The 16799-nt window shown below is 49.6% G+C and overlaps 1 long non-coding RNA gene across 1 annotated transcript in view; it reads left to right on the forward strand.

Moving 5' to 3' along the window:
* Positions 1-8475: 8475 nt before the first annotated feature.
* Positions 8476-16799, forward strand: part of LOC307175730 — a 143731-nt gene continuing 135407 nt past the window's right edge. The window contains exons 1-2 of the long non-coding RNA XR_013824440.1: positions 8476-9186; positions 9416-9541. This is a non-coding gene — a long non-coding RNA (uncharacterized lncRNA). The remainder of the gene's footprint in view (positions 9187-9415; positions 9542-16799) is intronic.

Below are 16799 nucleotides of genomic sequence, written 5' to 3' on the forward strand. Positions count from 1 at the left end.
ACGCACAGAGCCTTTGCGTACTAACTTTTACTCTGGGGGACTAATCCTGAGAGAGTTGAAAATTCTGGTATCTCCATGTCACCACATCTGCACTTTACTCTTTTACTAAAGTTTGGCAATTTCCGTCTCATACCTTTTTTTCACTGTTTCCATATGACTTGAGAAAGGAAAAATTAACCTATTGGTTCAGTAATTCTAGGTAAGAACCTATTAATTTCACAAAATGATGCACATTTGTTACAAACCGTAGCAGCTTTACTTTTTGGTGTTTTAGTCTTAAGAACTAGAGAGTTTTCAGTTCAATCTGATAATAGCTTTTTGGTAAACTGTCTCCCTCTAGTGATACAAACCACTATTCTTTTAAAAATACAGTAAGAGTTGGATCCTCTGAAAGAAATATGTGCTTCAATCCAGAAAAAAAGCATATTACTAAAAAAAATAAACACACCTGGAGTTTACTTGACTGCTGTAGCAAGAGGCTTGGAGACTTTTTTTTGTTTTGGCTGCGTTGGGTCTTCGTTGCTGTGCACAGGCTTTCTCTAGTTGCGGAGAGCGGGGCCTACTCTTCGTTGCGGTGCACGGGCTTCTCATTGCGGTGGCTTCTCTTGTTGCGGAGCACGGGCTCTAGGTGCGCGGGCTTCAGTAGTTGTGGCTCGCAGGCTCTAGAGCGCAGGCTCGGTAGTTGTGGCGCACGGGCTTTGTTGCTCCGCGGCGTGTGGGACCTTCCTGGACCAGGGCTCGAACCCATGTCCCCTGCACTGGCAGGTGGATTCCTAACCACTGCGCCACCAGGGAAGTCCCAAGAGGTTTGGAGACTTTTATTTTCATGATGGTTTTGAGGTAGGTGTTCTTTCTATAGGATTCTGGTCACTTTAGAAAAGTTGTTATAAAGCGCAGTTTTCCTACTGTATGTGGTTTTATTAAATAAAAGGACTTAGGCAAATTACATACTAATTGCTACAGTGGAAAGAGGGAAGTCCAGCAGCTCCCCAGACCCCAAAGGATGGGAAATCCCCCCAGTTCCCTCGTGGCTCATCACGGTGTGTAATAATTACTGAGGCAAATCCCATCCCTTCGTTCCTTCCTTCCTTCCTTCTTTCATCCCTCGAACCTGTCCAGGGCACTGTGAGCTCGGCACTGAAGACACTTAGATGAATAAGCCACGATGACTGCTTTCAATGTATCGTCACACCAAAATCATTGTCTCAAACAGCATGTGAGACAATTTCATACATTATTCCAGCATTTGAATGTTTTTGTCCAGAGTGTTCATTTTGGGGATGGGAACACGCACCTTAGCTCAGGACAGGCAAGCTCAGGAGTAAAGGGGCATCTGCACAAAGGAGAGCTTCCCAGGCCGGAAGGACAACTCCCTACAGACAAACCAGGAGGAATGTGCAGGCCCTGGATGCTTCCAGATCCCACAAGGTGCAGAAACACCAGGTCTAAAGGTGAAAGAAGATGGTTTCTGAAGGGAAAGTAACAATCCCCCTGGCCTCCAGAGGCAACTTCAGACACTCCCCTCCACCTGCCGGAAGTGAGCCCGGTGATGGGAGCTGGGTGGGGAAGAGGGTAAGACACCCCCTGCCTGCGGTATTAAGTGGCTGCCCGAGGGCTGAGCCTAGGCCATCCCGTCCAGGCCTAGATTTCGCCGTCAGACCCCACCAGGAATTGTCCAACACCCGCCAAGGCAGATTCCTGGGCCCAGGACCAACTTGTTGAACCAAAATCTACTGGGAGTCGGAGATTGGGGAGGAATCTACATTTTTCACAAGAAATCTGCAGGAACTTTTATGGCCAGGAAAGTTGGAGGATGGCTAGAATTATTCTGTAAAATTGAGCTCTGCTTCCTTCCGTCCCCAATTCCAGCGTTTCACGGGCTTCCCTATCTCAGGGTGGGGCTTTTGGGGGGCATTTATTTGTTTATTTAACCAATCCCCACCAAGTAACATTGCTAGGTTCTGTGGGTTTACATGGATAAATCAGATGCAAACTTCTCTTCAAGACCCTACAACATTATGTTGATACGATGAGGTTTTAAAATGTTCTTTCAAATGAGAAGTATTGGTCCTCATTCTAGTTTTAAAGGTTCTCTTTTCCTTACGTGTGAATGCCTCGCTTCTTTCCTATTCAGGAATGGCTGTATAAATCATGTATTTTAGTTAACTCTCTTAATTTTCTGGAGGGAGGATGAATAACTCGCATTATTATCTACAAATAATGGAACCTATGTTTTTGAGAGAGAATAGTAAAAAAAAAAAAACTGTGCCAGCTGCTCTCTCACTCACGACTTTACGTGGCTCTTGGGTCTGTGTGAATGTACTTAAGTGTCCAGGTGCCCGCGTTTGTGATCTAGTAAAAACGCTAACCCTATCATTAAAACAGTTCTTTAAAAAAACCCATCGTTCTTTTCACCATGAGTAAAAATAATTTCACTAGCTCCCAACAGCCTCCTTCCAAAAATTTGCCCAGAGGCACGAGGCTGCCTTCGGCCCTGCACCCCTGCATTCCTTCCGGTTGGAGGTGGTCCTGGCACGCGGAAGCACAGGGCGGTGCCGGGCCTCGCACGCGAGGCGGCCCCTCAGACTAGTCCCGGCTGATGCCTTTGCCGCGGGTCCCGTGCTGAGCGCCCTGTGCTTCCAGGGCCTTTTCCAGGATCTCGCGGCACCACGGAGACCCCACTACCGTTCGCCCTCCCCCGTCTTCCCGCTGCAGCGAGGACGAAGTTAAACACACGAGGAGACGTCAGCCGGCATCCGTGACCTGGGGCGGACGGGAGTGAAGCCTAGGAGGTGATGCTCTCAATGCGTAATTCTTCCCGCTTTACCGAGTGCTGGTGGGGAGCGGGGCTGAGGAAGGCGGACATGGTGCGTTTTTGCCCTTTTTCTGAGCCCACATGGACGGGGACATGGACGAGCCCCGCTGGAGCGCAGAGTGTGGGCAGGGGGACCGTGGTGGGCACGTGGCCTGGAGCCCACGAGCACCTTTGTTCTGAGGCAGGCTCATCGTTAGGGCTTTGCCTGGTGTGGGTGTCTGTGTTTAGCTTTCTTGCTTCAGTTGAGAGGGAGTCCATTAGTCGGATACGTCGCTCAACTCGCTCCGCTCACCTGGCTGGTTGGTGGCAAAGGGCCCAGGACGCCCCTCTGAGTGGGCGGTGAGGCTTTCCCATCGCACCCCGAGTCAGGAGCTCTGGGCTGTTAACTGCTTTCAGAGGCAACGTGAATGATCTGAGCTACGACACATAAGTAAGACAGAAGGAGAACCAAAGTAAAAAGCCTTTTCTAGCAAGGCTTCTCCATCAGCTTCAACTATCTACGGGTTTTGACTATAATTCAAAATATTACATGTTTGCCTTCCATGTGTTGGTCATATTTTTAAGATCTTGAATGAAAATCTTAATCCATCCCCAGGATGACTGAATTAGTCTTTAAAAAAAACTTCATTAACAAGAGATCTTACAAAAAAGGAAAACAAACAGCCATTTTGGAAAATTTTAATGCATTTAAAAAAATTAAAATGGTGTGGTAGACTGGGGGCGGGGGGGGGGTTCCTCTTTGGGAGTGAAAGGCAGAAATTCACAAAACGCAGGAAGGGAAGGGGAAGGCCCAGCCCAGGTTTCTACACAGGACTTTGTGATCTTGTGTTACTGATAAATCATATGTTTAATTTCCCCTGGAAACATTCCCTGAGGTCTGTCGTTCTGTACTTGGAGGGAACACTTAGCGAGAACTTGGAACAGACGTACAGGTGAGGCAACCCAGCCTCCGATGTCAGGAGGCCCCACGCTGCCAGGAGCCCAGCCTTTGCTCTCGACCTGGCTGCCACCCCTGCCGCCCGTGGTTCCTGGACTTTCACCTGCTTCCCCAGGCTCCTCTTGTCAGGGCCAGCCCTGCCCTGGCCACTTCTGACCGTTCTTTGCCAGCTCAGGTTAAGCATCCGTTCTCCAGGGAGGCCTTTCCCACTCAGTGCTTCCAATGCTGGGAGTGTGGGTTCCATGCCTGGCTGGGTCACTGAGATCCCACATGCCATGCCGGGCAGCCGAAACCTTAAGCACTGCCAGTGCCAGTAATCCCTGACGCCTAAGGTCTTCTCAAGCAGCTGCAGCACATGGGCTTTTATCTTAGTGTCCTGGCCCTGCTCGAGTTTCCCCTCCGGTGTCGGTATGGTCTGTGCGGAGGTGCCGCGCTGCACGGAGCTGGAAGCAGGTCTGGCCTGAAGAAGAAGGAGGACGGTGGGCTGGACACCGTTTTCTCTGGTTTGGGAGACCCCTGAGTCCTCGCCAGCTCACTGCAAGGGAGGTGAGCCTGCACTGGGAGAGGTCCTGGGTTTTGAGAGCCAGCAGGGGGCCTGAGAAACGGGTTCCCTCCTAAGTACCCTCCTCCCCCGCGGGTCTTCTCCCAAACATCTAAGAGCAGATACTGCCCAGGGCCACACTCCTCTCTGACTTCAGGCTGACCCTGAAGAGGGCATGCGTGTGGACAGGTGTGGCCGCTGGTACGCTGTGACACCAGCGCTGAAGCCGGCCAGTCTTGCCGTCACCAGCCTTCCTCCCAGGTGCCCTAACTTTCTCAAGGTCGATGGCATTTGCGGAGGAGTCATTGGGAAACAGCTGCACTTTCTGAATGTGTCGAGGCAAACTCGCTTCCCCACGCAGAGTTTGGTTTCACAGAAGGAGGCGGGAAGTTAGGAGGCTTTTTGAAAGATTTAAGGCATCAAATTGTACATATAAAACGGTGACGAAACAATAACGCTTCCACAACATTGTAGAGCGGCCCTAATCACTTTTTCTGACCCGTTGTGTTTTTAAAATATTTACCGTGCGCACAGCACAGCCCGTAGGCTACATGCTGAGCGGTGGCCGTGTGGTTGATGGTAAACAGTCAGGCGGGTTGGGGGGGGTCTCGGTCTCGTGCTTGGCGCCAGCATCGGGGCGCATCCCGGTCTGCCCGCAGGGGATGCGCCGCAGGGGATGCGCCCACAGAGGCGTGGGGCCCCGCACTCCGTTCCAACACCATCTTCTTCCCTTTGCAGCTTCCCACTTCCCATCTGTGCCCACCCACTGGTTTCTCAAAGAATAATTAAAAAAACTGGCACATGGCTCAAGGAAAAAGAATCAGAAGCCGTGGGCTCCCTGGTCCTGGGTTCATGGTGTCGGAGACGTGAGGCCACAGGCCCGGCCGGCTTCCCCTCCTCGAGGCTGTGACCCGGCCTGACCCACCCGGCCACCGGAGCGCTGGTTGTACCCTGCAAGTTGCCAGGGAAGCGTTTTCTTTTTCCTTCGTCTTTGCCAGTGTTGCCTGCAGACTCCAGAAGCCATCTTCAGAAGGCTGGTAATTACAGCGATGGGATCCGAGCATGAGGAATCACTCCCTGTTTTGCTTGGGCGCAGTCCTTCGGAGAGGATGACGTTCTTGCCAGTAATTATTAGGTTATCACCTCGTCATAGTACTCCTTCTGGAGCCTCAATTTGAGGATAAACGTTAGGCCAACCTTTGCCGTTCGATCCTCCGATTCAAATAAATGTATTTCAGAAAGAAAAAGAACCAACAAAAGTAGAACCCCTAAGAAGCGGTTATTTCTGAGTAGAACCAGCTGTGTGGCGGTTGTAAGGATAGTGTAAAAAAACGAGTGCTAGTAAAATGGCAGTTGTGTCCATTAATGAACACTTGGAAGCAGCCAGGAGTTCACATCTTCACAGCACCGTCTGTGGAGGGATGTCCGGACTCTGCCATCTTGCTAGAATGCTCTTGTGAGTGGACCTGTATGCTCTGTAGATGGAGTACTGCAAATTCAGCTTCCCCAGAGCACAAAGCCCTGAACCCTAGGTTCCTGTGATATCGTGCTTTGTCCGTGTGCTTTGGAAGCGGGCAGAGAGTTGATGGACAAACACCTGGGATTTGCCTCCGGACTGACAGACAGGTCTCTTTATTTGGGCCTTTGTCTCAAAGAGGAGACAAAGAGGAGAGAGCCAGGGAAGAGCTCAGAACCAGCAGACTCCCGGAGTCGCCTTCAGGAAGAAGGCCCTAATGGGTGCTTCTCCCCAAAGGTGTCCCTGGGCATGGCCCCAGGGGAGATTCCTCGGCTTTTTTTGTGAAGTGTACCTAGTCCTGGGCCTGGAAGTTAGCTCCTGTGTGCAAAGACACAGGAAAGCACACAGTGTGAAGGGGATTCCTTAAGGAATGGATGGCAGGCTTTCAGTACCAAAGGGAACGAATCATGAGTGTTTCCCTGGCCCCAAAGGTGGGTATTGGAAGGCCCGTATCTCTGACGCCCCTTACCCCCCAGGGCGCACACACCCGTTCTCAATTCGAGGAAGGGTCTTTGCTTAGCTGTCCCTGAAACTTCTTGGGCAACACCGTTTTCGTTCTGGATCCACAGTCCATAAAGTAAGAACCCCACCTCTCCACATAGGCTCCCAGACGATACATCTTCCCTTCACAAAGGAAAAAAGAGTTCAAAATTATATGTAGGGAAAACCTTCCCATGCGCAAATTTGCCGCAGTCGAAGTTGGCCTCTGTTGGAGTTTGTTTTGGGTAAGCAGCAAGCACATTTCCCCGGGTTGGTTCAGCAACAACATTCGGAGATGGTGTGTCCAGTTGTCTCGTGAGGGATGAATGGCATGTTGTGGATTCCAGAACTGAGTCTGCATCTGCTGTACCCAGACCTGCTCCGTTTGGGAAGCTCGCAAATAGGCTGGCCTTTTTTTTTTTTTTTTTCCTTCCCCTGAGTTTCTCTTTTGGCCAAAGAGAAATTGCTTCTGTGCCACTCAAAATGCTCAAACTTCTCTGCAACCCAGAAGAGAATGTAGCAGGGAAGACCCTTCTCAAGAATTCATCAGCACGGCAGGTGGCATGAAGGTAGATGAACAGGGAGGTCACAGAAAGTTCTAGTGTCATTTCTTCCCCCCGCCCCCGGAGACAAAGAATTGATGTGGATCTAGAAAAAGCAGCTCACAAGAGAAACTGCAGGTGGGTTTTCTGATGCACCTTGAGCTCCTCAGGTGAGCTTGGCGAGGTGCTCTTTCATTGGTCTTCTTGGGATTACCGACAATCAAAACTTGCACAAAACTCAGCTTGGGCCTTCTGTACGTGGAATGACGCTCTAGGTATGTGAGGTTCTCTGAAAGTGAGGGAGCAGAGAGAGGTAGCATCTGAGGCGAGCACAGAAAGGAAAAAATGAATTATTAGTAAGAAGAATCATTAGTAAGAATGATCAAAAGGTTTGTGAGAAAATATATGCATCTAGATTTCTCTAGAAAGACCAAGATGAACAGGAGGGCTTCAAGTAAAACACCCAGCTAAGAACAGGTGGGGCAGCCAGTTGGTTTCCACGGGCCAGGGGCCGCATTAGCCTCTGGGGAGACCTCAAGGAACACAAAACACACGGTCCCCGATTCCTGGAGCTTCTGGTCTGACAGAGGAGTTTATCACGCGTCACTTAAGTAACTGGTATGTTGAAAAAACACTGTCCTTGATGGAACCAAAATACAAGGTGCGCTTTTCCCTCCTGTTGTCAACTTTGTTCCCTGGGACCAATGCCCTTGACCCCTGGTGAACTGCGGCAGCTCCCCCAGCTGTACTGCTTGCTCTCAGATGATACAAAAGCCCCTTCCTGGCCACTGTGAGTCAGGGAAGTATTCTCAGTTCAGCCCTTGAAACGTCGGGTCCCGTGCACTGGCCGGATGCTGGCCTTGTCTTAGCTTTACTTCGTCCCGCCCTCCTCCTGGGGCCTGTCTGCCTGCAGCCGGGCTGGGGGGGCCTTCTGCTGTCTCACGTCTGCTCCTTCCCCATTTCACTGCCGCCGTCACAGCTGTAGTGTATGTGTGTGCGCGTGTGTGTGTGTGCCCGCGCGCGCGTGTGTGTGGCTCAGAGGTTCAGAGCCCCAGCCCTTTTTCCGCTGGCTCGCTGGTGTCCTGTGTCCTGCCCTGGCGGACAGTTTGAGCCAACCCTCTCTCCGTGGACTTTCTAAAGCACCGAGTCTTTGGAAGTCCCAGGCGGCAAGGGTCCTCATTCTCCGAGTCTCCTTGAACCCCAGGGGGATGCCTCTCATTTCCTAGGTCACCCCCTCCCCCACGACGGACGTGCCTTCCTCAGCCGTGCCTATCCCGTGGCCGCCCTCCAGCCTCTTCCTGGCCGGGCCTCCCCCGCCCTCCGCGGGGCCCCGTTGGATAGATTTCTCCTGCCGGCCCTAGGGACACACATCTGGGCCTGGGAACGCTCATTCGCGCTCTGCCCACCCTAGGTGGGCGCGGCCCCAATAGCCCGCATCCCTGCGCTCTGCGCTCCTCCTCAGCCTCCAGAGCTGTCTGTGGCTCCTCTGTGGTCCCAGACGGGTTCTGGGGGTTCCTCCGGGCCCCCTCGCCCCTCCCCAGCGAGCGCAGGGGGCGTGCAGAAGCGCCCTCGCCGGGGCCGGGGGTGGGAAGGCAGGGGCCCACAGCAGCTGCGCGGAGCGCGCCCGCAGTCTGTCCCCGGGCTCCCGGTCCGGCCCCCTCTAATCGTTCTTGTATTCCTGCTCCGGGGCGGGGTCCCGAGCCCGGAAGGAGCCCCTGGGCCCCGTCCGCGCGGCGGCGGCGGGCGTGCGGGGACCGCGGCGGAGGTCTGGGCGGTGGAGCCTCGGCGGCCAGGCTCCCTGGAACCCCGCGGGCCTCCGTCCCAGGCTCGGGGTGATTTCACCTCGAACCGAACAAAAAGGGCGCCACCACGAGGCTCGGGAAACAAAAGAAACGGAAGCCCACGAGGTTTAAACGAGCTGCCCTGAGGCCGCCGCTCAGCAGCAAGGCCGGGCCTCAGCCCCAGGCCCCGGGGGCCGGGGGCCGCTGAGCGGGCCGGGCAGAGGGCCGCCCCCGCCAAGTGCGGGGCGGACACGCGGGGCTCGGGGCCGAGAGGGCGCCTCCCCGGCCCGCGCCCGCGCTCCGCTCACAAGAGGTCCTTGTAGGAGGCGGCGGCCGTACCACGCGGCGCTGGGGATGCGGCTGCGCTCGGACATGAGCCCGCTTGTTCGCCCGCTCTCCGTGAAAAGAGTTTTGAAATGAGTTCTGAATGGACAGCATTTTCTTTGTGCGCGTGGTAAATAACCAGAGCAAAGTTAGCAAGTTGCAGCTTCTGCATTCTGACTCCATGGAACTTTTTTGTGAGGAGAAGGGCAGGATGTTTGTTACAGACCGTGACCTCCCTGGAGCGCTAGAGGTAAGGAGAGAACGTTGTTGAGACAGTGCTGACTGATTTACATCTTGGAAGACACAGCTTTTAACAAAGCTACAAGAGGAGAGGAGATTTCTACCCACCACCCCAAACCCATGCCTCACGGAGTTTCCCGAGGTGCTCTTCCCATGGCTTTGGCATTTCTTTAGATCTGATTTAAAAATCAGTGATTTTGTGATGATCGTTTTCATGTGCACATTTTTTTCTCCTGTAGAAAGCAATAGCATCTCTGAATGGGGCCGCGTGGAGAAACCCTAAGAGAAATAGCATAAGAGCCTTTTGGAATATATCCCGGAAAAGATAACTCTCTACACATCGGCAGAGATTCTCCAGGTGAAAGGTAAGAAAAGAAAATGCTGTGAAAAATAGATTCAAGTTATTTCATGTCGTCACACGGTGTTGAACTTTGGGAGGAGCCCACAGAGGCCGCCGCAGGATGGACGTGTGGGTGCGGGGCTGAGGACGGGCCTGTAGCCCTGGTCCCCTGTGACAGAGGCCGACGCAGGATGGACGTGTGGGTGTGGGGCTGAGGACGGGCCTGTAGCCCTGGTCTCCTGTGACAGAGGCCGACGCAGGATGGACGTGTGGGTGCGGGGCTGAGGACGGGCCTGTAGCCCTGGTCCCCTGTGACGGTGGCGGTCCCCGGGGGCCGTTTCAGAGCACACGTGGATGGGGTAGGGGACCGGAAGGATTGTGGTGTCTGGTAGGCACGTCTCCTAAAACGTCAGTGGGTTGAACGCTGCAAATGTTACTTGTCCAGTATGGAATTCCTTTTAGGCTTATAGTTGTCCTGGGACTGACTCGTTTTCTGTTTAGGATTCTTTAAAAATCACTTTTACGGTGCTCAAATGAGAAGTACATAAGTTGCTTACATATCATAAGCATCAAACATGAAGGCATGTCTCCTGCTGGAGCTGTTTGCTCGTCACTATAGGGGACCTGCGCCATCCGCACTCTGTATGTTTCTTTTCTGGAGTCCAGGTGCCAAGGGAAGCTTTCCGGAGCTTCCCTTGAGCAATAAGAGCTTTTCTTTTTTTTAATCCCCAGTTAATTTCGGTTGCTAGAAATGAGCAGCATTTAGAACTCTCCAGAGGGTGCTTTGGATGAAGTTCAGAGGGTCACGTCGTGGCTATTTGGGTTCTAGATGCATTTCTGAAGCAAAGCATCTGTAACACTGTTACTTGTCGGCGGGTTATATACACGTAACATTAGCACTGTAACCAGATTGTCCTTGCAGCAGGCTTAAAGGTCAAGCGGTTGGTTTTCAGGACCATGTCCTTTTTTTTGTCTCCTGACGGTGGGTAAAACAAAGAAGTTATGACGCAAGTAGAAGTTGTTATCTTGCAGGCGTTGTGATGTGGTCGACTCTGGTTTTTGAACAGTTGGTGGGATGCATTTGTCGTATACAGCTTGGCGCCTTGATTTTTCTGTTTCAGATAAATTGCTGTCATATTAATTGCAATGACTTCTTTAGGTCAACATAGAATATAACACAAAAGCAGTGATTCTCCTGTAAGCCGTGGTGGTGCAGTTGAGGTAAAATGATGACATTCCTCATAAAATCTTCCTCGATTAAATAAGTTCACAGTAACACTGTTTTCTTTACCAACTTTATAACCATTTTTTTAGAGGAAAAAGTGTCCTCAGTTTGTCATTAGTGTGTTACTTGTGACTGTGTACGTTTTCTGGGAAAAGCTTTACTTCCAACGTGCGATAAAACTTAAATTCATAGACCCTGAACTTATAAAAAAAGTTTTACCTTAATTATTTCTTTAAACATTTAAAATTAAAATACAGCTTTGTACATCACCATCAGAAATAGGGCCCCTTAAACAACGTAAGTGTGAATTCAGGTGGTAATGTGGGGTGGGTAGAGGCCTGAGACCACTTAACAGGACATCACCAGCAGAGGGCAGTGCAGAGCAATGGACTCAGAAGGCTTTCTGACCAGATGTCTAAAAATCTGAAGTGAAAATGTCTGTATGAAAGTGGTACTTTTTGGACAGCATCCTCCCCCGAACTCATACACCTCTAAAATAAATTGTTAAAAGGCCCAAACGTGCCAATCTCTAAATAACCCTCTCACTGTGAAAGTGTTGAGGTGTGAGGACAAAGTTTGATTTCCTTATCAGAGGTGTTTGCACTGTGAATTTACTTTTTTTTTTTGCTGTACGCGGGCCTCTCACTGTTGTGGCCTCTCCCGTTGCGGAGCACAGGTTCCGGACGCGCAGGCCCAGCGGCCATGGCTCACGGGCCCAGCCGCTCTGCGGCATGTGGGATCTTCCCGGACCGGGGCACGAACCCACGTCCCCTGCATCGGCAGGCGGACTCCCAACCACTGCACCACCAGGGAAGCCCTGTGATTTTACTTTTGATTGATTTTGTTACAAAAGACTCTGTGAATGCAAATACCAGTAATATGCACACATTTTCATTATAAAGCTTTTCAGGGTGATTTTTCTGTTGAAAACTATTGAAAAAAATCATAATTCAGCCTCATGGAACAACCCCTTTCAAACTCAGCATATGACACAAAACGCAGCTTTGGAAAGGTTTCCATTAAATGCACATTTCCTTGATGAAAATGATAGCACATTGTTCCACTTGTTAAATTTTTTCTCCTCCAAGTGACTACAGCAAACATTTGATGTTCTTTAAAAAAAAAAAAGCCCACATGTAATATGCAATATTTGACAAACGTTTTACGCTGGAAATCCAGAAAGAATAAGACAGACTAACCTGGCACAGAATCCCAAAGAATTCAGAGGGACAATTTTATGAAAACACGTTCTGTTTCGTCACAGGGTTATTATAAAACCTTAGTCCAATCGTCTAGGCATAAATGTTGAGGGAATCTCAATCTCTGTATACTGAGTTTTCTCCTGTAATCTGGAAGTTAGCGTTTAAGGTGATCATTCTTATCGGCTAATTAGGATTGCAGAACGCTTTTCTCTTCCCCACGGTTCCTGAGCACATATGAAATTGGAGCTGCTCTCACAAGCCAGGTGTCCCTCTTATGCCATTGGCTTTCTTGGGGTTACCTTCTAAATGACTTTGCCTCATGTTGACTTTAGATATTTGACATATCAAGTATTGTTGTCTTCAAAGGTTTCCCAGGCAACCGCTACAATTCATCTGGTCCCAGTCAAAGTGCCCTTGAACTCCCAGTCACTTCACTTCTCAGTGTGAGTCCTGTGTGTAGCGGAAGGAGAGACACCAAAGGCTTCGTGTCACAGGCTGTTGTGAGTGGTTTGGTGAAGAGATGGATGGATTTCACACACAAACATCCACTTGGAGGTTAAGACTTCAGCTGGCTGCCTGCAGGTTCACTTTGTCAAGCTCTCGTTTTAACTTGGGGGACCACAGTCAGCACCCCGTGTCCTGGGATCTGCTTCACTCCTGCTCGAGGCTCTTGCACAGACTCCTGAAACCCAAACTCTTACCCTACGTCACCCCAAGAGCACCTTCAGGTACAGATTTCTGGCCCCCAGGAAACCACCACTGCTGGCCTGAGTGGCACCTCGGGGTCCCTGTTGGCTGTCACACCCACTGACCTTCGAGAGGGGCCCCGTCTCAGATCGTGTTTGCTTTGACCCGTCGTGAGGCCACGAGTAGGGTCTTGTTCTGCTGGGCTTATTTCCAGCCCAGAATCCTTCCTGAAGAGCTGAGCGGGAGGGAGAAATCGGAGTCACTGACCCTGTGGTCTGTGAAGGTTCCTCTGTTCACGTTGATTCATTCTGTGTTTCGTTTAAAATAAAACATTTCGCCTCATGTAGGCAGACAGCACAGTTAGAATATTCTTTTCTTTCTTTACCTTGCCTCTTGTCCACACAACCGACTGACTAGTGACTGGACTGATGGACAAATACGGCAACAGAACATACAGCCTGCACATCCCGCCAGTGGAACTCTTTTTTTTAAAGAAGATGTTGGGGGTAGGAGTTTATTATTTACTTATTTATTTGGCTGTGTTGGGTCTCCGTTTCTGTGCGAGGGCTCTCTCTAGTTGTGGCAAGCGGGGGCCACTCTTCATCGCTGTGCGCGGGCCTCTCACTGTCGCGGCCTCTCTTGTTGCGGAGCACAGGCTCCAGATGCGCAGGCTCAGTAGTTGTGGCTCGCAGGCTCTAGAGCGCAGGCTCAGTAGTTGTGGCTTACGGGCCTAGTTGCTCCGCAGCATGTGGGATCCTCCCAGACCAGGGCTCGAACCCGTGTCCCCTGCATTAGCAGGCAGATTCTCGACCACTGCGCCACCAGGGAAGCCCAGTGGAACTCTTTAAGTGGGAGCAGATTGCTACCCAAGTATGGGGCTTCTGCAGACGTCTCCTTGCCGGCTCCACGCTGCACCCAAAGTCCAGAGAGCTGAGCGGTTAGTCATCTGTTGTCCAGACCCCGCCATAAAGGCAGAGCCTCCACCCCTTCCCCAGCTCCTCCCCTCACCATTCCGCTGTCCCTGCATTTGTTATCTTTTGTTCTGTCTGATACACTCACTGGGACATGACCATCTCATTGCCGTGTATCTAAGTAAGCAAATTTTGAAAAAGCCACTTTCATGAGTCTGTAAGAAATTTAAATAAGGATTATATTTATATAAGAAGAATGTGTGTATTTTTAACTATGTATATGGTAGCTTTAGCTACCAGCCCTTCCACCAGCTACAGTTACCACTGTGATTATCACTTTGAATAATAACCCTTGGCTTGTTAAAATTAATGGAGATAAATGTAATTTTATAGTAGGAAATGTAGTTTTCAGGGTGTGAAATAATAGTAATCAATTTGAATAAATATTTGCTATTTGTTTTCATAAAAGTTTAAATACTCCAGAGAGAACGCTGACCAAAATAGGAATAGAGCAGGGTTAAGGAAACAGGTGGTCTGAGTCACATTGCTGGCTTTTAATTAAAGGATGCTGTGACTGTTGGCGTGGACCGCCCATCGGCAGCTTCAGAATTTCTTAAGCTGAAATTCAGCTGGAGAGTTCTTAATCAGGGTGGACTTACGTTGATCATTTATAGTCTATCTGTGCATTGATGAGCATTGGTGAGATAGTTGTTTTTTTGGGGGGGGTGGTACGCGGGCCTCTCACCACTGTGGCCTCACCCGTTGTGGAGCACAGGCTCCGGACGCGCAGGCTCAGCGGCCATGGCTCACGGGCCCAGCCGCTCCACGGCACGTGGGATCTTCCCGGACCGGGGCACGAACCCGCGTCCCCTGCATCGGCAGGCGGACTCTCAACGACTGCGCCACCAGGGAAGCCCGGTGAGATAGTTTTGATACCTAAATCACAGTTTAAAAAATTCAGAGAGGCGTGTGAATCCTCAGGCTGGGACATTTCCCGAGCCCAAGGGTTTTCGTGCAAAGCTAATATGTATAGTAGAAAATCAGCCTTTCACTGTACAGTTTTGTCATCCTATTCCAATAACTGAATGAATATTCTGAATTAATAAGCATAACGTTTGTATAAGCTAAAGACTAGTCTAAGCTCTGCATTCATTGATGGGAGCCTTAAGCAAATGTTTCTTTTCATCAGCTTGTTCAAGAGGCATAAACGTAATTATGGTTCTGAGGTCATAACATACAAACTGGTTAAAATAGTAACTGGCCCTGGAACAGGTAACTTAAAGTCATGGGCTGTAGGTTGCTTTGAATACTGGGAAGATCCTGAAAGACTGTTTTGTTTCAAATATGTGTATATTTATACTTTTATCTTACAGAAAAGAGTGAGCATTAAAACATATCTATAGGATTGAGCTCGTTTTTTTATTTTATTTTTTTTCTGTTTAATATTTTAAAAAATTTTTTATTGGAGTATAGCTTTTACAATGCTGTGTTAATTTACACAGATTTACAATGCTGTGTTAATCTCTGCTGTACAGTGGAGTGATTCAGGTATGCACATACATGCGTGCTTTTCCAGATTCTTTTCCATGATGGTTCATCACAGCGTATTGAATATCGTTCCCTGTGCTCTACAGTAGGACCTTGTTGTTGAATTTGTTTTGTTTTTAGCTAACGTTTTGGTTAAAAATGAAACAGGAGTTGATATTCTTATTGTGATGGAAACTATAGAGAAGTGGTAGAAACATCAACGGATGAGTTAGCCTTAAGCTTCTCAAAGCGCCAAGAGGGACAGCAATGGGAAGATGGACTTTGCTTGCCGTCTTCTCCCACAGCTCTGCTCGGTATCTTCTGCTAAGTGATGAGTCTTGGGGATCACACCTCGCTTTGTCTTCCTTTCTTCCACTTCTTCTGCATCCCTGGGGTCACCTGCTCTGTATCTGTTAAATATTAGGATGTTATGAAGCCAGAGAAGTAATGAGAGGCGCATTTGCTCCACGGGCTGCGAATGCCTCAGATTTCTTCCGTTCCTGCCCTTCATTCTTTCAACAAATATCCCAGCCCTGTCTTGTGTCAGGCATGGGTCTCATTTTGCTGTATTGTTTCATTTAATTCTCTCAGAGCCCTTCAAGGTTGTTATTATAATCTCCTTTGTACAGGTGACAAAACTGATACTTTTAGAGAAGTAAGGAACATTTTCAAGACCATAGAACTAGAAAGTGCTGGAGTTGGGATTAAAATCCCAGTGCACTGTCTCCGAAACAGACCGGTCTCTAAGGAGGCCTTGCTTTAGTGCTGACGGTTTCAAAACTTTTTATTTTGAAACAGTGTCAAACTCAGAAAAAGCTCTGAGTATCAAGAATTCCCGAATACCCGTCCCCAAGATTTTCCAATTGTGAACGTTTTACCGAATTTGCTTTCTCTTTCTCTCTTTCCGTATTTATCGTACGCGCGCGCACATGGACACAAATTATTTTTTCATGAAACGTTTGTGGTAAGATCTAGACATGACCCCCTTTCCCGCTGACCACTGTAGTGTGTATTCCAGAACACGGATGTTATCTGATCTTCCCATGATGCCCGATCAAAAACGTGCAATTAATAGGGATCCAATCCACGAACTTTATTCAGAACTTGCCAGGTATCCAGATAACGTCCGTTACGGCAAAAAAAAACAACTGTGCAGGATCCAACCCAGGGTTATGTACTGAACTCTCGTGTGTCTTTAGTGTCTTAATCAGGAGCACCCCCCAGTCTCTACCTCTCCTGACCCTCGGGGCCAGTTATTGTGTGAAACAGCCCTCGGTTTGGGCTTGTCGGATGGTTCCTCGTGATCTGATTCAAGGTGTCCATTTCTGGCAGGAAAACCGTAGAAGAGGTGCTGTGTTCTTCTCAGGGTATTGTGTCAGGAGGCAGGGACGCTGATTTGCCTCATTACTGCTTAGTTTAAGTGGGTGAGGTGTTCTTCACAGAACGGCTACTGCTTTTCCCTTTGTAAGCGTTAATAACTCCTGGGGAGATGTTTTGAGACTATGTAAAGATTCTGTTTCCTATCTGATTTTTTATCTCACTGGTTTTGACATCTATTGATGATTCTTGCCTGTATCCCTTATTACGATGATGGTTGCCAAGTGGTAGCACTTATCTTTTTTTTTTTTTTTTTGTGGTACGCGGGCCTCTCACTGCTGTGGCCTCTCCCGTTGCGGAGCACAGGCTCCGGACGCGCAGGCTCAGCGGCCATGGCTCACGGGCCCAGTCGCT

Source organism: Stenella coeruleoalba, assembly GCF_951394435.1.
Source record: "Stenella coeruleoalba genome assembly, chromosome: 17".
Taxonomy (NCBI): Eukaryota; Metazoa; Chordata; class Mammalia; order Artiodactyla; family Delphinidae; genus Stenella; species Stenella coeruleoalba.